This window comes from Mustela nivalis, assembly GCF_964662115.1.
Source record: "Mustela nivalis genome assembly, chromosome: X".
In the NCBI taxonomy this organism is placed as follows: Eukaryota; Metazoa; Chordata; class Mammalia; order Carnivora; family Mustelidae; genus Mustela; species Mustela nivalis.
Genome location: NC_139040.1, coordinates 58,721,557 through 58,742,829, shown reverse-complemented (window position 1 = coordinate 58,742,829; position 21,273 = coordinate 58,721,557). Strand labels below are relative to the sequence as shown.

Genomic DNA, 21,273 nt, shown 5'->3' with positions numbered 1-21,273 from the left:
TTAACAGCTCCAGCTGACTAACACAACCACCTATCTTAGGGGTGACTGGATCTTCTTCCTATACAAAGATAGGTTTTGATCCCAGCTACCTAACTATACTGGATAGTTAATACATCCTGGAAAGAGCATTCCTGGTCTATTCCAACTAAAGACTGCATGTCTGTAAGGCTTTAACTGACCCTATTATTACAGTTTCAAGTTTTATCTCAAATTACTTTCTAATGTCCTGTGTACTTTGTTGGGTGGTTTAGGAAGAAAAACATTGACTAGAATATTATCTTTCTTTTTTAAATGTTTTTTTTTTTAGATTTTATTTGTTTATTTGACAGAGAGAAATCACAAGTAGATGGAAAGGCAGGCAGAGAGAGAGAGGGGGAAGCAGGCTCCCTGCTGAGCAGAGAGCCTGATGCGGGACTCGATCCCAGGACCCTGAGATCATGACCTGAGCCGAAGGCAGCGGCTTAACCCACTGAGCCACCCAGGCGCCCTATCTTTCTTTTTTAAGTACTTGCACCTTTATGTCTACTGAAGTTACCAAGTGTTTTAGATTGTAACACTTACTGACTCATTTTTCAGACTCGCTCCTCCAAAAGGTAATAATAATCATAGCCATTTCCTCTCACTTGATTTTTAAGTTTAGCACAATTGAGATCACATGAATCTAACATATCCTTTAAATTTGGGTCCCTCTTTAAATAGGTTAATTGAACAATTTTTAAGAGCTGCATGTTTGTGTCTCTCCCAAACTCTTATGTAGAAACTGTAATCATCCATGCGATAATATTTAGATAGTATTTAGTCCCCTTCAGTGGGATCTTTGGGAGGTCTCTGGGTCAAGAGGGTGGTACAATGGGATTAGTACCCTATTAAGAAGAGATAAAAGATAGCTTCCTCTCTCTCTCTCTCTCTCTCTCTCTCTCTCTCTGGAATGCTTGAGGATACAACAAGAAAGCAGCTGTCTACAAGCCAGGAAAGAAGACCTCAACAAACACCAGATCTGCCAACACCTTGATCTTTGACTTCCCAGCCCCCAGAACTGGGAAAATTAATGTTTATTGCTTAAGCCACTGAGTCTGTGGTAAGTTTGTTATAACATCTCTAATATAGCAATAAACAAAACAAAACAGTAGCAAAATATAACATGCAAATTATAGTGATATCTTTTAGAAGGTTTCTGAAGTATAACTTTCACTTGCAAATTAGTCGTGGAAAGTAAAATGTAAATCTGTCCTAAATCTGCCCCTCCACTGCTTTGGCACCCATTCATTACATCTATATGTATTTGTATAACTAAGTATATAATTTCAATGGTTCTTTACAAGTAGCCTAAAAAGAAGGAAAAGACCTTGTTTCCTCAAGGTCAGTTCTTGGCACAGTGACTGGAAGATTTTAAAAAGTACCCAATAAGTGTTTGATAAATTAATAACCAATAAACAGCAATATTGCTACTAGAACTCAATTAAGTCCTTGCACAGGGATATTTTACAAGATGTCATTTTTAAAAAGATTTTATTTATTTATTTGGCAGAGAGAGAGAGTGGTCACAACTAGGCAGAGAGGCAGGCAAGGAGAGAGGGGAAAGCAGGATCCCAGCTGAGCAGAGAGCTGGATGCAGGGCTTAATCCCAAGACCCCGAGATCATAACCTGAGCCAAAGGCAGAGGCTTAACCCACTGAGACACCCAGGCACCCCACAAGCAATAATTTTCTATTTATTTTTAACTTCTTATGCAAGTTTGTCTCATCTTCTTAACTGGATGGTAAAGTAAATTTCACAAGGTTATACATGACATCTGGCTCTTTTGTACCCTCAGATTCCACTATTATTCCTTGAATAGGGTGAATACTCAATAAATCTTTGTTGATTTCCTTTAAGATAGGCTACGGAAACAAACTACTTTGATGTAGTTTTAACTATGAGCAGTTGTAATTTGTAAAACTAAAACCAAAAAATCAACAAGTATATTTATGAATGAGGATTATTTGGATTCTAGATTCTAAAGAGTCAAAATTATCTCCTTTCAATAAAAAGTCAATATCCAAAGATTTTACTCTTAAGCTGGCATTGGGGAACACAGGTGTTACAAAATAATGCCAGAGGCAAGGCTTGTTTATGTTGTTATTGCCCATGATTTAATAATACAATTCAGAAATAAACTATTAATTTTAATTTTATCACTCATTTTCTAAGTCAGGGTTTTTCCATATTCAGATACACATTTCACTGAATTTGAATACTGATTTAGGAAAAGTATTTTTTGAACTACCTTCCTGGGTACAATGCTGATATAATAGCACATTTAACTCCAAGAATAGCCTTTAATACAACCCATTACATTCAGACATTGAGACTGTTTACTGTGAATGCATATTAGGTTTCATAGTAGAGTCAAGAGCTGTTTTTCTTGATGTGAACCTTACAATAAATAGGTTGAATACAAAAAAAAAATAGAGAAAATGGTGTTTTCATAACAAGCTTCCTTATAAAGAAATTCATATGTAAAAAAGCAACTGTTGCGGCAAAGAGTATGTTTTATATTTTATCCTCTTCAATCATAAGAAGAAGGAGAAAAAAATCCTCATTGTATATAAAACCTTGTGCACTTTGACATAAGTCCTTCCAGCCATGTTCTTTTTGATCGAAGCAAAGTTAAACCATATTCCATTTCACAAAAGCAAAATGTGCTGAACATGTGGTTTTTAAAATAGAATCATGTGCATCAACTATTCTGCATGAAGATCCTTTCTGAGAAACGTCTCTAGGGAAAGTTCATTACCAAAGCCAGGGAGCACAGGAAAACCATGAAACAGACTGAGATCAAGCATTTCTTAAAGTGGATGGCCCAGGCAGAGGCATAAATGACATTTAATATGCACACTCAGGGGCTCCTGTTGAGTGCTCTATTTGGTAACCAGGATAAGGATGCTTGTTTAGTGAATAAAAGTGTAACTTTAGAAACTGACAGGAACTCTTGTGCTCTGGCACCTGTATTCTCAGCTAGAGATGGTGGAAGGGGTATTAAACAAGCACACATTTCAAATTTTATTCTATTTTGCTTTCTTACAACTTTCCGGTTTCAAAAGGGCCATTTATAAACCTGGAAATTTTAGGATGTATTGACAACACTTAGTCACCATTAACAGTATAGTTCAAATTTTATCTTTCTATTGCTAAAATATTTTTTAATCTGTAAATATAAACAGAGGGACAAACTGACATTATCTTTACTATAACAGTTGGTGTGAATTAGCATAAGAATAGGTATTTTTGTTATAGAATTTATCAATAATACTATTTATATCTAAAATAAATACTGTGAACTTTGAAAGCAGTCAGCAGAGTAAATCAACAGTGAGTATTAGCACTTCAAGGATATCATCCCTACCAGCCTGAAAAAGGAAAAAAAAAAAAAAAGAGGTTGGGCTGTGAATTTTGACCTAAGAATATAATAATGTTTTCCTAGATCTTATTATGCCTTATGTCCATTTAGGCCATCTGGGGCCCAGAATGATGAAAGAGTGGTGGAAATTTATGCATCCCTGGATCTAGTAATAGCCTCTTGGATGCTGGCTTGGATTAGTAGATTTACAGCTAATCCAAACACTGTGAGGCAAATTCTGCTTGACACATCTGCACTGTGAGACTCTGAAAATTGTAGAAAGTCAGACTATTAAAGAGCTGACAGTAGCCTTTATACTCCAGGCATAGGCTACATGTGGTTTGCCATCAAGTGCAGTTATTCATATCTGCATTCCCTTCACATTTGCAGTGGCAGCCCCTGCCACCCACCCCCACTCCATGGTAATGGCCATTGTCAGCCACAAACTTAAATTTGTTTTTTATTCTTTTCTAGACCAAGCAAATTTTGAGTCATTTTTTACCTAAGATATACATGTTTTGAGAAAGAGAGATAGGTATTTAGATAGGTATATAGATATTTATACTCCATTTCAACCAAAGAAGCTGTCTGAAAACAAAGTTTTAATTTATTTTCTGCTAAATCACAGATAAAGCTACAAATTTGTATCCAGGGAGCCATTATATAATTTGGGGATTCTCACTGGAATTTTTAAAAGTTTTTCAAATTAGGGAATCTGTAATATTGAAACACAAGTGGTTGTATTTTCATCTGTGGTATAAGCTACATTTTACCTAATATAATGATGAAGAGACATCCAAGCAGAAATCATATCAGCAAGCATTAAACATAACATATAAAATAACCCATAGTTTATATGTATCATTTAAACCTGGATGATACTAATTCTAGCAAATACAACCTGGCCTACTACTTATCTGAACAAAGGAATCTCATACTAATATTAATAAAACTATCATTTTCTAGCCTCCTACTATGTGCCATGATTTTTACATTCACCAGCATTGATCTTCACAAAACAGAATGAGGTCAATATTCTTCTCTCCATTTTACACATAAATGAGACTCAGAAAAAAGAAGTGATTTATCCAGGACCCAAAGTAGAGTCAAAATTTAATAAATTATATCTCCATTTCTAAAATTATCAATTTTTTTAAAGATTTTATTTATTTTTCAGAGACAGAGGGAGAGAGCGCGAGCGAGCACAGGGAGACAGAGAGGCAGGCAGAGGCAGAGGGAGAAGCAGGCTCCCTGCCAAGCAAGGAGCCCGATGTGGGACTCGATCCCAGGATGCTGGGATCATGACCTGAGCGGAAGGCAGCTTCTTAACCAACTGAGCCACCCAGGCGTCCCTAAAATTATCAATTTTTGACGATGACACAGTTGTGGACTAAATTGTATCTCCTGTAAATCAAAAAATAAAAAAGAAATGCTAAAATCCTAATCCTAATTGGATAGTTTCCATCACTGTACAGAAGCTCTTTTATTTTTATGTAGTCCCAATACTTTATTTTTGCTTTTGTTTCTCTTGCCTCAGGACACATATCTAGTATATTGTTGCTATGGTCAGTGTCAAAGAGGTTACTACCTGTGTTCTCTTCTAGGACATTTTTTTAAATTGTGTTATGTTAGTCACCATACAATACATCATTAGCTTTTGATGCAGTGTTTCAAGTTTCATTGCTTATGAATAACACCCAGTGCTCCATGCAATATGTGCCCTCCTTAATACCCACCACCAGGCTTACCCATCTGCTGACCCATCTTCCCCCAAAACCCTCAGTTTGTTACTTAGAGTTCATAGTCTCTTGTGGTTTGTCTCCCTCTCTGATTCCCCACCTTCATTTTTCTTTTCCTTCTCTTATGTCCTCCGTGTTATTCCTTATGTTCCACAAGTAAGTGAAACTATGATAATTGAAATTTTCTGCTTGACTTATTTCACTCAGCATAGTCTCCTCCAGTCCCATCCATGTTGATACAAAATTTCAGTATTCATCTTTTCTGATGCCTGAGTAATATTCCATCGTATATATGGACCACATTTTTTTTAAAGATTTTATTTATTTATTTGACAGAGAGAGATCACAAGTAGGCAGAGACGCAGGCAGAGAGAGAGAGAGGAGGAAGCAGGCTCCCTGCTGAGCAGAGAGCCCGATGTGGGACTCGATCCCAGGACCCTGAGATCATGACCTGAGCCGAAGGCAGCGGCTTAACCCACTGAGCCACCCAGGCGCCCTGGACCACATTTTTTTTTATCCATTTGTCTGTTGAAGGGCATCTCATCTCTTTCCACAGTTTGGTTATTGTGGATATTGCTGCTATGAACATTGAGGTACATATGAGCCTTCTTTTCACTACATCTGTATCTTTGGGGTAAATACCCAGTGGTACAATTGCTGAGTCATAGGGTAGCTCTATTTTTAACTTTTTAAGAAATCTCCACACTGTTTCACAAAGTGGCTACACCAACTTGCATTCCCACCAACACTGTAAGAGGGTTCCTCTTTCTACACAACCTCTCCAAAATTTGTTGTTTCTTGCCTTGTTAATTTTTGTCATTCTAACTGGTGTAAGGTGATACCTCATTGTGGTTTTGATTTGAATTTCCCCGATGGCTAATGATGATGAACATTTTTTCATGTGTCTGCAAGCTATTTATATGTCTTCATTGGAGAAGTGTCTGTTCATGTCTTCTGCCCATTTTTTTGATGTGATTATCTGTTTTGTGTATGTTGGGTTTGAGGAGTTCTTTACAGATCTTGGATATCAGCCTTTGTAGTGTCATTTACGAATATCTTCTCCCATTCTGTGGGTTGCCTTTTTGTTTTGTTGACTGTTTCCTTGGCTGTGCAGAAGTTTTTATCTTGATGAAGTCCCGAAAGTTCATTTTCACTTGTTTCTTTTAACTTTGGAGACGTATCTCGAAAGAAGTTGCTGTGGCTGATGTCGAAGAGATTACTGCCTGTTCTCCTCTAGGAGTTTGATGGATTCCTGTCTCTTCTAGGATTTTTATGCTTTCTGGTATAACATTAGGTCTTTAATCTATTTCAAATTTACACTTGTGTATGGTGTATGAAAGTGGTCCAGTTTCATTCTTTTTCATGTGGCTGTCCAGATTTTCAACATCTTTTGTTGAAGAAACTATGTTCCCTGCCCCCCCCCCCGCCATTGGATATTCTTTCCTGCTTTGTTGAAGATTAATTGACCGTAGAGTTCTGGGTTCATTTCTGGGATTTCTGTTTTGTTCTCTTGATTTATGTGTCCATTTATGTATCAGTACATACTGTCTTGATCACTACAGCTTTGTAATATAAAGTCTGGAATTGTGATCCCTCCAGGTTTAATTTTCTTTTTCAAGATGGCTTTTGCTATTTAGGGTCTTCTGTGGTTCCAAACAAATGTTAGGTTTGTTTGTTCTAGCTATGTGAAAAATGCTTGTGGTATTTTGATAAGGATGTCATCAAACTTGTAGATAGCTTTGGGTAGTATAGATATGTCAACAATATTTGTTCTTCCAAACCACAAACATGCAATGTCTTTCCATTTCTTTGTGTCATCTTCAATATCTTTCATCAGTGTCTTACAGTTTTCAGATTATAGGTTTTTCACACATTTGGTTAGGTTCATTCCTAGGTATCTTACTGTTTTTGATGGAATTATAAAGGGATTCATTCCTAAATTTCTCTTTCTACTGCTTCATTAGTGATGTGTAGAAATCCAATAAATTTATGTATGTTGATTCTGTATCCTGAAACTTTACTGAATTGGTTTATGACCTCTAGCAGATTTTTTTGGTGAATTTTTTTGGGTTTTCTATATAGAGAATCATGTCATCTGCAAATAATGAAAGTTTGACTTCTTCCTTGCTGATTTAGATGCCTTTTATTTCTTTTTGTTCTCTGACTGTTGTGGCTAGGACTTCCTATACTGTGTGGAATAAAAGTGCTAAAACTAGACATCCTTCTTTTGTCCTTGACCGTAGAGGAGGAGCTCTCAATTTTTCTCCATTGAGGATGATAATACATGTGGGGTTTTCATACATAATGTTGTTATATAATGTTCATACATAATGTTTCATATATAATGTTTCATTATAATGTTGAGGTATGCTCCCTGTAAACTTTGTTGAAGGTTTTCATCATGAATGAATGTTCTACTGTGTCAAATGCCATTTCTGCATCTATTGAGATGATCATAGGGTTCTTATCCTTCCTTTTAATTCTTTAGTTGTTATTTTAAAATGTTTAAATTTAATCAATGTGTATATCACATTAATTGATTTGTGAGTCTTGAACTGCACTTGCAAAACAGGAATAAATCACACTTGAAGGTGGTGAATGATTTTTTAATGCATTATTTGATTTGGTTGGCAATTAATTTTTTTATTTATTTTTATTTTATTTTTTTTAAAGATTTTATTTATTTATTTGACAGAGAGAGATCACAAGTAGGCAGAGAGGCAGGCAGAGAGAGGAGGAAGCAGGCTCCCCGCTGAGCAGAGAGCCCGACGCGGGACTCGATCCCAGGACCCTGAGATCATGACCTGAGCCGAAGGCAGCGGCCCAACCCACTGAGCCACCCAGGTGCCCTGGCAATTATTTTTTTGAGGATTTTTGAATCTGTGTTCATCAGAGATATTGCCTTTTATTGTGTATTTTATTGTGTCTTTTATTGTATAGTTGTCTTTTATTGTGGTGCCTTTATTTGGTTTTGGTATCATGGTAATGCTGGCCTCAAAATCAATATGGACATTTTCCTTCCATTTCTATTTATTGGAATAGTTTGAGAAGAATAGGTACTAACTCTTCTTTATATGTTTGGCAGAATTCACCTGTGAAGCCATCTGGCCATGGTTTTTGTTTGTTGGGAGTTTTTTGATTACTGAACCTATTTCTTTGCTGGTTATCTCTGTGTTAAAATTCTCCATTTCTTGCTTTTAAAATTTTGGCACTTTACTTGTTTATAGGAATTTATCTACTTATTCTAGGTTTTCTTTATGTTGGTATAAAAATTGTCATAATATTCTATTATAATTGTTTGTATTTCTGTGATGGTGATTGCTATTGCTGATCTCTCATTTGTGATTTTATTTATTTGGGTCTTCATCTTTTCTTTTTGATAAGTCGAACCAGCTCCTGCTTCCTTTGATCAGTTCTATTGTTTTGTTTTGTTTTTTTTTTTAAGTTTTTACTTAAATTCCAATTAGTTGACATACAGTGTAATATTAGTTTCAAGTGCAGAATTTTGTGATTCATCACTTAAATACAACACCCAGAGCTCACCACAAGTGGCCTCCTTAATACCCATCACCCATTTAACTCATCCCTCACCCAACCTTCTCTCCAGCAATATTCAGTTTTTCTCTACAGTTAAGTTTGTTTTATGATACATGTCTCTCTTTTTCCCACTAAGTTCATCTGTTTTGTTTCTTTTATTCCACATATGAATGAAATTATATGGTATTTCTCTTTCCCTGACTGATTTATTTCACACAGCATATTGCACTCTAGCTTCATCCACGTTGTGGCAAATGGCAAAATTTCATATATATATATATATATATATATATATATATATATATATATAACCATTTATTTGAAGTTCAGCATGAAATCATACAAATAAAATCTGTATAAACGCATATTCACATTGAGTCATAAAACAACAAATGACAAAGTAAAAACAAAGAAAATTAATTGGCTGCTATATAGAGTTGGACAGAGTTTTGTTTTGTACACTAGAAAGTCTTTTACAAAATAATCATCTTTGATCACCAGAAAAGCAATATTTAATGTTGTCCTACAGGATGGATTAACTTTAGCAATCCTCTCCTGTTTTCTCTAACATCCTCCTTTAGTATGGCTGGTGATTGTTTTGGTGATTGCCAACCCCTTGACACGCCTTGTTGTAAGTGCTCTGTTGGCCAGTGTAGTCTGCATACCCCGGTCCATATCCATAGTTTCCATAGTTATGACTAGTATAATTGTAGCCACCATAGCCACTATAATTTTGATCACCACCATATGCACTACTGTAATTTTCATTTCCTTGATCATAATACTTATGAAGTGTTTGGTTCCAGTTTTGGCAGTGACCTTGTCCACAACCCCTAGTACCATCTCGCCTACCAGCTAAAGTTCCATTTCCTCCTTTTTGTTGTTGCTGTTGATGCCTATATACCTCTTTGTGTTTTGCAACTTTGATTTCATACTTCCCAGAATTAGTTTGATGATACCTGCTTTCTAACAATTTCTTTACTGGCTCTTCATCTGTATATGTGATTAAAAATATTTATCTCCTATTTGTTTTTGTATCCATGGGAAGTTCAATATCTCCAATCTCTCCAAAGTCTCTAATTTGTTCTTCAGAAGTATCTGGGTTCAACCCACTCACAAAAACCTTTTTTGGGGTTCCTTTTAAAGCTTTGGCCCTCTAGGAATCTATCAATTTGCCATCCAGGTTGTGTTCTTTTAGTTCTAAAACTTATCAACACTAGTAGCATCTTTGAAAAGCACAAAGCCAAATTTATTTGATCTTCCATTCACTGGATCTGTTTTTTTTTTTTAAGATTTTATTTATTTATTTGACAGAGAGAGATCACAGGCAGGCAGAGAGAGAGAGGAGGAAGCAGGCTCCCTGCTGAGCAGAGAGCCCAATGCAGGACTCGATCCCAGAACTCTGGAATCATGACCTGAGCTGAAGGCAGTGGCCTAACCCACTGAGCCACCCAGGCGCCCCACTGGATCTGTTTTAATTGTATAGTCTACAACTTCCCCAAACTAAGACAAATATTCAGTCAGATCTTTCTTGTTTGTATCCCAGCTCAAGCCTCCAATAAACATTTTACCATCATCCTGCTGATTCTTGTTTACATGGATCTTGGATCCCTCTGTGGATTCCTTGATATTGTTATACTCATTTATGTCCTCCATGGTAGTAGAGTTGTCAGCCAGGGTTGCTGGTCCACAGTCCAGGTCATGGCAGCAGTGGCGGTTGTGTGTTTATGGTGCTGGATTTAAAGGGCAGCAGAAGAGTTTTAGTCCTTTTTAGAGCTGAGTAATATTCCATTGGGTTGTGCAACTTTGATTTCACACACACACATACACACGCACACATGGTATATATATATATATATATACCATATATTCTTTATCCATTCATTAGATGCTAAACATTTAGGCTCTTCCCATAATTTGGCTATTGTTGATAATGCTGCTCTAAACATCAGGGTTTATATAAATATATCCCTTTGAGTCAGTATTTTTGTATATTTTGGGTAAATACCTAATAGCAAAATTGCTAAATCATAAGGTAGTTCTATTTATAACTTTTTGTGGAACCTCCATACTATTTTCCAGAGTGGCTGCACCAGTTTGCATTCCCATCAACAGAGCAAGAGGGTTCCTGTTTCTCCAAATTTTTGCCAACATTTGTTGTTTCTTGGTTTGTTAATTGTAGCCATTCTGACAGGTTTGAGGTGATAGTTCAGTGTAGTTTTGAATTTTATTTCCCTGATAATCAGTGATGTTGAGCATTTTTTTAAGGTATTATTTATTTGTCAGAGATAGAGACAACACAAGCGGGGAAGTGGCAGGCAGAGGGAAAGAGAGAAGCAGACTCCCCACTGAGCTGGGAGCTTGATGTGGGGTCAGTCCCAGGACCCAGGGTTCATGATATGAGCTGAATGCAGATGCTTAATGGACTGAACCACCCAGATATCCCAAACATCTTTTCATGTCCTTTTTCATTTGTATGTCTTCTTTGGAAAAATGTCTATTCCTGTCTTCTGCCCATTTCTTAACTAGATTATTTGTTTTGGGGGTGTTGAGTTTGATATTTTTTTAAAAAGGTTTTTTGGATAGTAATATTTTTTTAGGTATGTCATTCACAAATGTTTTCTCCCATACCATAGGTTGTTTTTTAGTGTTATTTAGTTATTTAGTGTTATTTAGTGTTATCAAAAGATATTATCTTTTGATATGCAAAAGCTTTTTATCTTCATGAAGTCCCAGTAGTTTATTTTTCCTTTAGTTTCCCTTGCCTCAGGAGACATATCTACTAAGAAGTTGCTATGGCCAATGTCAAAGTGCTTACTGCCTGTGATCTCCTCTAGGATTTTGATGGCTTCTAGTCTCACATTTAGGTTTTTCATACATTTTGAATTTATTATTGTATACAGTATAAGAAAGTGTCTAGTTCCATTCTTTTGCATGTTAGTTGCCAAATGTTAATTGACCATAACAACATAGTTTCACTTCTAGATTTTATATTATATTCCTTTGATCTATATATCTGTTTTTGTGCCAATACCGAACTGTCTCACTACAGCTTTATAATATAAATTGTGGTCTAGAATTGTATTGCCTCCAGCTTTGCTTTTTTTTTTTTTTAATTATGTTCAACTAGCCCATGTATAGTACATCATTAGCTTTGATGTAGTGTTCAATGATTCGTTAGTTGCATATAACACCCAGTGCTCATTACAACACATGGCCTTCTTAATACCCACCACACTGTTACCCCATCCCCCACGCCCCCTCCTCTGAAACTTTCCCAGGCCATAGTCTCTCATGGTTCACTTCCTTCTCTGATTTTTCTCACTGCAGATTTCCCTCCTTTCACCTATGGTCCTCCATGCTATTGCTTATGTTTCACATATGAGTGACACAATATGATAATTTCCTTTCTTTGCTTGACTTATTTCACTTAGTATAATCCCTTCCAATTCCATTCATGTCAATGCAAATGGTGGGTAGTTATCCTTTCTGATGGCTGAATAATATTCCATTGGGTATATGTACCACATCTTCTTTATCCATTCATCTTTTGAAGAGCATCTCAGCTCTTTCCACATTTTGGCTGTTGTATACATTGCTGCTATGAACATTGGACTGTATATGCCCTTCTTTTCATTATATCTGTATCTTTGGCATAAATACCCAGTAGTGCAATTGGTGGGTTGTAGGGCAGCTCTACCTTTAACATCTTGAAGAACACCCATACTGTCAGAGGTGGTACTAAGAAGGAAATACACAGCCTTCCAAGACTCTCAGAAAATTAGAAAAATCCAAAATGCACAAACTAACCTTATACCTAATGGAACTCGAGAAAGAACAGCAAATAAAACCAAAACCAAATAGGAGAACATAAATAATAAAAATTAGAGCAGAGTTCAATGAAATACAAACCAGAGAAACAGTACAACAGAACAACAAAACTAGAAGCTGGTTCTTTGAAAGAATTAACAAGATCAATAAATCTCTGGCCAGACTTATTCAAAAGAAAAGAGAAAGGGGGATGCCTGGGTGGCTCAGTGGGTTCAGCCTCTGCCTTTGGCTCAGGTCATAATCTCAGGATCCTGAGATCAAGTCCCACACTGGGTTCTCTGCTCAGGAGGGAGCCTGCAATCCACCCTGACCCCTGTCTGCCTCTCTGCCTACTTGTGATTTATCTCTCTGTCAAATAAATAAATAAAATCTTAAAAAAATAAAAGAAAAAGTACCCAAGTTAATAAAATCATGGATGAAAGGGGAGAGATAGTGACCAACACCAAGGAAATAAAAACAATTATTAGAAATTATTACCAGCAACTACATGCCAACAAATTAAGCAACCTGGAAGAAATGGCCACCTTCCTGGAAACTTATAAACTACCAAGACTGAAACATACAGGAAGAAGTAGACAACCTGAATAGACAAACAACCAGTAATGAAATTGAAGTGGTAATAAAAAAACCTTCCCCCCACACTCACACAACAAAAAAAAAAAAAAAAAAAAAAAAAAAAAAGAAAGAAAGAAAGAAAGAAAAGAAAAAAATTCCAGTGCCAGACGACTTCCCAGGGGGAATTATACCAAACATTTGAATAAGAAATAATACCTATTCTACTGAAAGTGTTATAAAAAATAGAAAATAAGGGAAACTTTGAAACTCTATCTATGAGGCCAGCATTACCCTGATCCCAAAACCTGGCAAAGACCCCATCAAAAAAGAGAATTACTGACCAAAGTCTCTGATGAACGTGGATGCCAAAATACTCAACAAGATACTGGACAATAGGATCCAACAGTATATTAAAAGGATTATTCACCACAACAAAGTGGCATTTATTCCTGGGATGCAAGAGTGGCTCAGCATTAACAAATCAATCAAGGTGATAGAGCACATTAGTAAAAGAAAAGACAAGAGCCATATGATCCTCTCAATTGATGCAGAATAAACATTTCACAAAATACAGCATACATTCCTGATTAAAACTCTTCAGAGTATAGGGAGAGAGGGAATTCTTCAATTTCATAAAAATAAAATCTATGAAAAACACATAGTGAATATCATTATCAATAGGAAAAAGCTGAGAGCTTTACCCTTTACCCTTAAGTTCAGGAATGACCACTGTCACCACTATCATTAAGCATAGTGCTAAAGGTCTTAGCACCAGCAATCAGACAACAAAAATAAATAAAAATCCCTCAATTGACAAAGAAGAAGTCAAACTCTCCCTCTTCATAGATGACATGATACTTTATATGGAAAACTCAAAAGACTCCACCCCCAAATTATTAGAATTCATACAACAATTCAGCAATGTGGCAGGATAAAATATCAACACACAGAAGTCAGTTGTTTTTCTATACACTAACAATGTAACTGTAGAAAGAGAAATTAAGGAATTGATTGCATTTACAATAACAAAAATAAATAAATAAATAAAATACTTAGGGATAAACCTAACCAAAGAGGTAAAGGATCTGTACTCTGAAAACTATAGAACATTTATGAAAGAAATTAAAGAGGACACAAACACACACATATACAAATATAGAAAACTGTCCATAGTCATGAATTAGAAGAACAAATATTGTTGAAATGTCTAACCTGCCTAGAGCAATCTATACTTTCAATGCCATCTCTATTAAAATACCATTGGCATTTTTCTAGGAACTGGAAAAATAATCATAAAATTTGTATGGAGCCAGAAAAGATCAAGAATCGCCAAGAAAATTTTGAAAAACAAAGCTGCAACATCATGTTGTGTTACTATAGCTTTGCTTTTCTTTTTCAAGATTGTCTTGGCTATTTGGGTTCATTTGTGGCTCCATACAAATTTTAGGATTGTTTGTTCTAGCACTGTGAAAGGTCCTGCTGGTATTTTCATAAGCATGGCATTAAATGTTACATTGCTTTTTCTATTACAGACATTTTAATAATATTTGTTCTTCCAATTTATGAATATGGAAAGTTTTTCTATCTTTGTGTATGTGTGTGTTTGTGTTCTTTTCAATTTTTCATAAGTGTTCTATAGTTTCCAGAGTACATATTACCTCTTTGGTTAGGTTTATTCCTAGGTATGCTATGGTTTTTGGTGCAATTGTAAATGGGATCAATTCCTTTCTTTGTCTTTCTTCTGTCTCATCGTTACTGATAGAAATACAACGGACTTCTGTGCATTGATTTTATATCCTGCAACTTTGCTGAATTCCTATATAAGTTCTAGCAATTTCTTGGGTGGAGTCTTTTGGGTTTACAATATAAAGCATCATGTTATCTGTGAAGAGTAAAAGTTCGACTTCTTCTTTGTTAATTTGGATCCATTTTATTACCTTTTTATTTTCCAGTTGTTGTGACTAGTACTTCCAGTACTATGTTCCACAACACTGATGAAAGTGGACGTCCCTATCATGCTCCTGATCTTAGGGAAAGAACTCTCAGGTTTTCTCTATTAAGGATGATATTCACTATGGTTTTTCATATATTGCTTTTATGATATTGAGGAATGTTCCCTTTATCCCTACACTGCAGATAGTATTTATTTATTTATTTATTTATTTATTTATTTATTTATTTATTTGATCAAGAAAGGTTGTTATATTTTGTGAAATGATTTTTCTGCATTTATTGACAGGGTCATATAGTTCTTGTCCTTTCTTTTATATTAATGTGATATATCATGTTGACTGATTTGTGAATATTGAACCAAACTTCCAACACATGAATAAATCCCAGTGGATCATGGTACATTATTTTTTTAATGTACTGTTGGAATTGATTTCTTGGGTTTTTTTGGATAATTTTTCATTCATTGTTCATCAGGGATATGGACCTCTTGTTCTCTTCTTTAGTGGAGACTTGTTCTCTTTTTTAGTGGAATCTGTCTATTTTTGGACTCAGCATAATGCTGACCTCCTTGAATGAGATTGGAGTTTTCCTTCCAATTCTAATATTTGGAATAGTTTGAGAAGAATAGGTATTAATGCTTCTTTAAATATTTGGCAGAATGTCTCTGGGAAGACATTTCCCCTAGTCTTTTGTTTGTTGGGAGATTTTTTATTATTTTTTAAATTTGCTTTATAGTTATCATTCTGTTCATGTTTTCCTTCTCTTGCTTTTACAGTTTTGGTAATTTATATGTTCCTAGGAATTTATTAATTTCTTCTAGGTTGTCCAATTTGTTGACATATGATTTTTCATAATATTCTTATTGTTTGTATTTCTGTTATGCTCTTATCTCTCATCCTCCATTTGTGATTTTTATTTATTTGTGTCCTTTATCCTTTCTTTTTGAAAAGTCTGGCAAATACTTGCCATTTTTATTAATGTTTTAAAACAACTAGCTCCTGGTTCCATTGAGAAGTTCTACTTTTTTTTTTTTAAGTTTCTATATCAGTTATTTCTGTCCTAGTCTTTATTATTTCCCCCCTTCTGCTCACTTTAAGCTTCTTTTGTTGTTATCAATCTAGCTTCATTAGGTGTACGTTTAGGTTGCTTATTTATGAGTTTTCTTGCCTCCTGAGGTAGACCTGTATTACTATATAGTTCTCCCTTATGACTACTTTTGCGACATCCTGAACGTTTTGGACCATGGTGTTTTCCCTTTCATTTTTTTCCCACATTTTTTTTTATTTTTTCTTTGATTTCTTGTGTGACACATTAGTTCTTTAGTAAGATGTATTTTAACCTCCAAGTGTTTGTGGTCTTTCCTTTGTGTGTGTGTGTGTGTGTGTGTGTGTGTGAATGACTTCACGTTTCATAGCATTGTGGTCAGAAAATATGCATGGTATTGTACTTGTTGTGGTTTGATTTATGACCTAGTATGCAATATATTTAGGAGAATGTTTCATATGCACTTGAAAATAATGGGTATTGTGCTGCTGTGGGATGAAATATTCTGAATATATCTGTGAAGTCCATCTGCTCCAGTGTGTCACTCAAAGCCATTGTTTCCTGGTTGATTTTCTTCTTAGGTGATCTGCCCATTGATGTGAGTGTGATGTTTATTACTGATTATTATCAATGTGCTCCTTTATGTTTGATATTAATTGTTTTATATTGTTGGGTGCTTCCATGTTAGATGCATAAATATTTACAACTGTTAGATCTTCTTAGTAGATTGTCCCCTTTATTATGATATAGTGCTTTGTCTAATTTATTTATGCATGTAAAATCCCAAGTAGATGGATTCACTGATTTTTTTGTAAGTGTTTCTTAATGTCTTGTTCCCTCATTGTATAGTTTTCTGGAACTGTGATAAGATTCCCAGCTATCTTTTGTTTTCAGCAGCTACCAGTCTTCTGAAGTATGCCAAGACCAGTGTTTTGAGTTAGTCAACACAGAAACCTGTCCATTAGTCAGCTCCCTTAAAATGCATAATGTTGGATGCATGTTTCACTCTTTTCTTTCCATTTTGAGGACAGGTCCTAAAGCTGTATTTCCCCTGAATGATATGTCATGTCTTGTAGGCCAGCAGTAAGCCACCTAACTCTATTTTGTCCTACATGTATCCTTGACTTCTAGAGTATACTGAATCCCATTAGCTTTCTGAGATAGGCTAGACAAAAACAATTACCTCAGGCAGTTTCCTGAGGAGCTAGTATGTTAAATGTATGCTTCAACTCTTTCCCTCCCCAGGGAGAAAAGCAGTAGTGGTTGTGGGATTTCTTACTCTCAGCTGGAGAAGGAACTACCATGAGTGATCTTGCATTCACCCAAATCATTGCCTTTGTTCTCAATGGCCCCCAATATGACACCTTCTCTTACCAGTACTTAGACCCAAACAAGACAAAAATCTTTCCCTAAAATATCTGGGAATTGGATGTATGTTTAAGTGTTCTCTTTCTATCTCCAAGGAGAATTTTGCAGCTTGGAGTTTCCCCTTCATCATGCCATGCTGAACCAGAAGTAGGAACCATAGTATGTGAGTTATTGTCAGGTTTGATGCCCTTGTTTTGTGCTTTATTGAAGTGCAGGAAATTTTAAACTGATTCTACACTTCTTAAAAAGGGAATTGTTCTGTGTACTGTTGTTGAATCAGTATTTCTGTGGCAGGAAAGAGCTTCTAGGTTTCCAATTCTGCCATCTTGCTGACATCACCTTTCCAAAATATTTCTCTCATTTTTTTTTGTCACTTTCTTCATTACCTTCATAAGATTCTTGGATCTATCATTAGAACCAAACCTCATAACTTCCTAGAATCTTTCTCCCCCTCTCACAGTTGTCTGGCAAAATACAACACTGGTTAAATTTGACTTCCTTACTATATAACCCCTCCTAGGCAACTATGTTGACTAGTCTCACAATTAATTTATGTCAAAAAAACCTGAAGTGAGTTTGTACAATGTTAAGTAATCCTAGTCCAGGAGTTGGCAAACATTTTTCAAGCTCCAAATAGTAAATATAGTGTTTGTGAGCCATGATGACCCACTGAAAATATTGAACTTTGTTATTATAAAGCAGTCATAGACAATATGTGAAAATAATGAGCATCTCTGTGTTCCAGAAAAAAAAAACATAGAGTCCACTGTCAGATTTCGCCCATAGATCATAATTTTCTGACACCTGCCCTAGTCAATTTACTCTCCTTATTGCCAGAGATGACTACTTCACATGTTTTTTTCTATTATCAATTCTTCAACTTCTCATTCTCTCTTCCCCACTATAAGATAATTTTTTAAATTTTTATTTAGATGATAGTAGACATCAGATGAGCCCTTTTCAAGAGAGGAAGGTGAACACCAGAGAAGCAGTACCCTAGGCTCACTTCATCCCACAAATACACCTAGATAACTATAAAAACTCCTAAATAGTCTAGAAATCAGTCTGAACATGGTCAGAACAAGCTCCACAACTTAAAGGAGAGAAGAGGCCAAATCAAAGAAGGTAGAAAGTATAGAGACATGGTTTAAGGGAGAAACAGATCTCTAGTGTTGCAGAAGGAAGGGATTCATGGTTGTAGACATGGGCAAGAGAGATAGGAGCACACGGGAAAACACACAAAGGAAATGTTTCCCCAAATTCATTGGCTTGTAAAATGATAGGTGCTGAATTTCATGAATCTTTGCAGCCAGCAGGGTAAAAACTTAGAGATTTAAGTAAGTTTCGCTGGGATAGACTGTGGAGGGTATTGCGGGTGCTCCTGGAGACAAAGCAGGCAAATAACCCAGGGACATACAGCCATACAGCTTGGAAACAGTGATCTCCACACAGTGGAGAGAATATTTGCCCTTCTCAGAGTGCATCACTGAGAAGAAGAATTCATAGAGACCCCTCTCCAGAAAAAATGAAGCTGGCCAGCACCATTTACCTCTGTGAAGCTCAGTTAAACACAGGACCACCTATAGGAAGGAATGTAGCACCATCAAGAGCTGCCTAACTTGCTTATACAAAGTCCCACCCTGCTGAGCTCTGATGGGACTGCCCTTCTCAGTCATGCTTGCCTGACTGAGTCCCAGTGCAGTGGGCCCCTTCCCCCAAAGACCAACACAAACAGTTGCCCAGACCATATCTCAGGACAAAAGAGTTCCCAGGATCTCAATTCTGGTGGAGTTGGTGTTCAGATATCATTTCACAAGGTTTCACAAGAAGACTAGATCACACTTAGATGAAACTCACCACATTCAAACCAGGGATGAAATAGTGCACAAGACAGATAAGGATAGCCTCTGCAGATGACTAGCCTGAAGGACAGAGCAACCAAAATACAACCACAGAACACACACAGCACACAGGAGGCAATCTCTGAAGTACCAGGACCTGGAAACATGACCTCTTCTTCAGAAGATCATTATTTTAAGGAGTAGGAAACATAACTTTTTTTTCTGACATACAGAAGAAGGCAGAAAGTTAGACAAAATACCAAGACAGAGAGATTTATTTCAAATGAAAGGACAAGAAAAGGCTATGGTTAGAGATGTAAGTGGAACAGATATAAGTAAAATGTCTGATGGTGAATTTAAAGCAAGCATCACAAGTATACTCAGTATGATGAAAAAATAATATAAGAGGTGCCTGTGTGGTGCTGTCTGTTAAGTGGCTAACTCTGGGTTTTGGCTCAGGTCATGATATTAGGGTCATAAGGTTGAGTCTTGTGTTGGGCTCTGCACTCAGCATGGAATCTGTTTAAGATTCTCCATGTGCTGCCACCTGTCTCTATATTTAAAATAATTTTTTTAAAAATCTTAAAAAAAAAGACATAGAATCTTACCACAGATATAAAAGGGTTATACCACAGAGATAAAAAGTTAAAAACAAATCAGAGATGAAGAGTGCACTAAATGAGACTAGAAACAGGCTTGTGGCAATGAACCCCAGGCTGGAAGAGGCAGATAAATTAATTAATTAATTAATTAGACCTAGAAGAGCAAAATAATGAAAAATAATAAACCTGAATTTAACAGAAAAATAATTATATGATATGAGAAAAGACTTAGGAAACTTATATATACCATCAAACATAATAACATCAATATTACAGGAGTCTCAGAGAAGAAAAAAAAAGAGAAAACAGGGCAGAAAATTTATTTGACAAAATAATAGCTGAAAGGTTCCCTAATCTGGGGAAGGAAACAGACATCCAGATCCAGGAGGCACACAGAACTCCTATGAAAATAATAAATAAAAAATAAACCAGGGGCAACTGGGTGGCTCCATGGGTTAAAGCCTCTCCCTTCAGCTCAGGTCGTGATCCCAGGGTTCTGGGATTGAGTCCCACATGGGCCTCTCTGCTCAGCAGGGAGCCTACTTACGCCCCCATGCCTGCCTCTCTGCCCACTTGTGATTTCTGTATGTCAAATAAATGAATAAAATCTTTTTTTTAAAGCAGATGCACACAAATACATAACAAAATTAAATTTGCAAAATACAGTGATTAAGAAAAATTCCTAAAAGCAGCAAGACAAAAGAAGTCCTTCACTTACAAGAGAAAATCCATAAAGCTAGCTGGAGATTAAGGGAAAAAAAAAAGAAAAAGAAAGAAAAGCCAGAAGGGAGTGGCACAAAATATTGAAAGTGCTGAATTGGAAAAGTTTGCAACCAAAAATGCACTATCCAGCAAGGTTATCGTTAAGAATGTAAGGAGAGATAAAGAGTTTCCCAGACAAACAAAAACTAAAGTAGATGATGGCCACCAAAAAAGCACTGATAGGAATATTAAAGGGGACATTTTGAATGCAAAGAGGAGGCCAAAATTGACAAATACAAAAAAAGAACAGAAATTCTCCAGAAACATGACAAAACACGTGATAAAAGGACAATAAATCCATATATATCAATAATTACTTTGAAAGTAAATGGACTAAATGCTCATATCAAAAGACATATGGTGTCACAGTGGATAAAAAACAAGATGCATATCCATATGTTGTCTTCAAAACACTCATGTGATACCTAAGGACACTTGCAGATCAAACGTGAGAAAATGACTAAATATTTTTCACACAGATGGATGTCAAAAGAAAACCAGAGTGTCAATACACTTAATCAGACAAACTTGACTTCAAAACAAGAAGTGTTTATAAGAGACTCATTTTATTATTTTTTTTGTACTGCAAGTTCTAGTCTTTTTTTTTTTCATTTATTTATTTTCAGCATAACAGTATCATTATTTTTTCACCACACCCAGTG

General features: G+C 35.9%; 1 protein-coding gene and 1 pseudogene across 2 annotated transcripts in view; both read right to left on the bottom strand.

Annotated features, from left to right (window-relative positions):
- LOC309855587 (uncharacterized protein) overlaps positions 1-21,273 on the bottom strand; it is a 1,049,056-nt gene that overhangs the window by 391,822 nt on the left and 635,961 nt on the right. The gene's annotated exons all lie outside the window — the stretch shown is intronic.
- On the bottom strand, positions 9,233-10,323 carry LOC309855960 (heterogeneous nuclear ribonucleoprotein D-like; annotated as a pseudogene). Its single transcript has 2 exons — positions 10,107-10,323; positions 9,233-9,923 (listed from the first exon to the last, which is right to left on the bottom strand). The product of its transcript is annotated as a heterogeneous nuclear ribonucleoprotein D-like (transcript).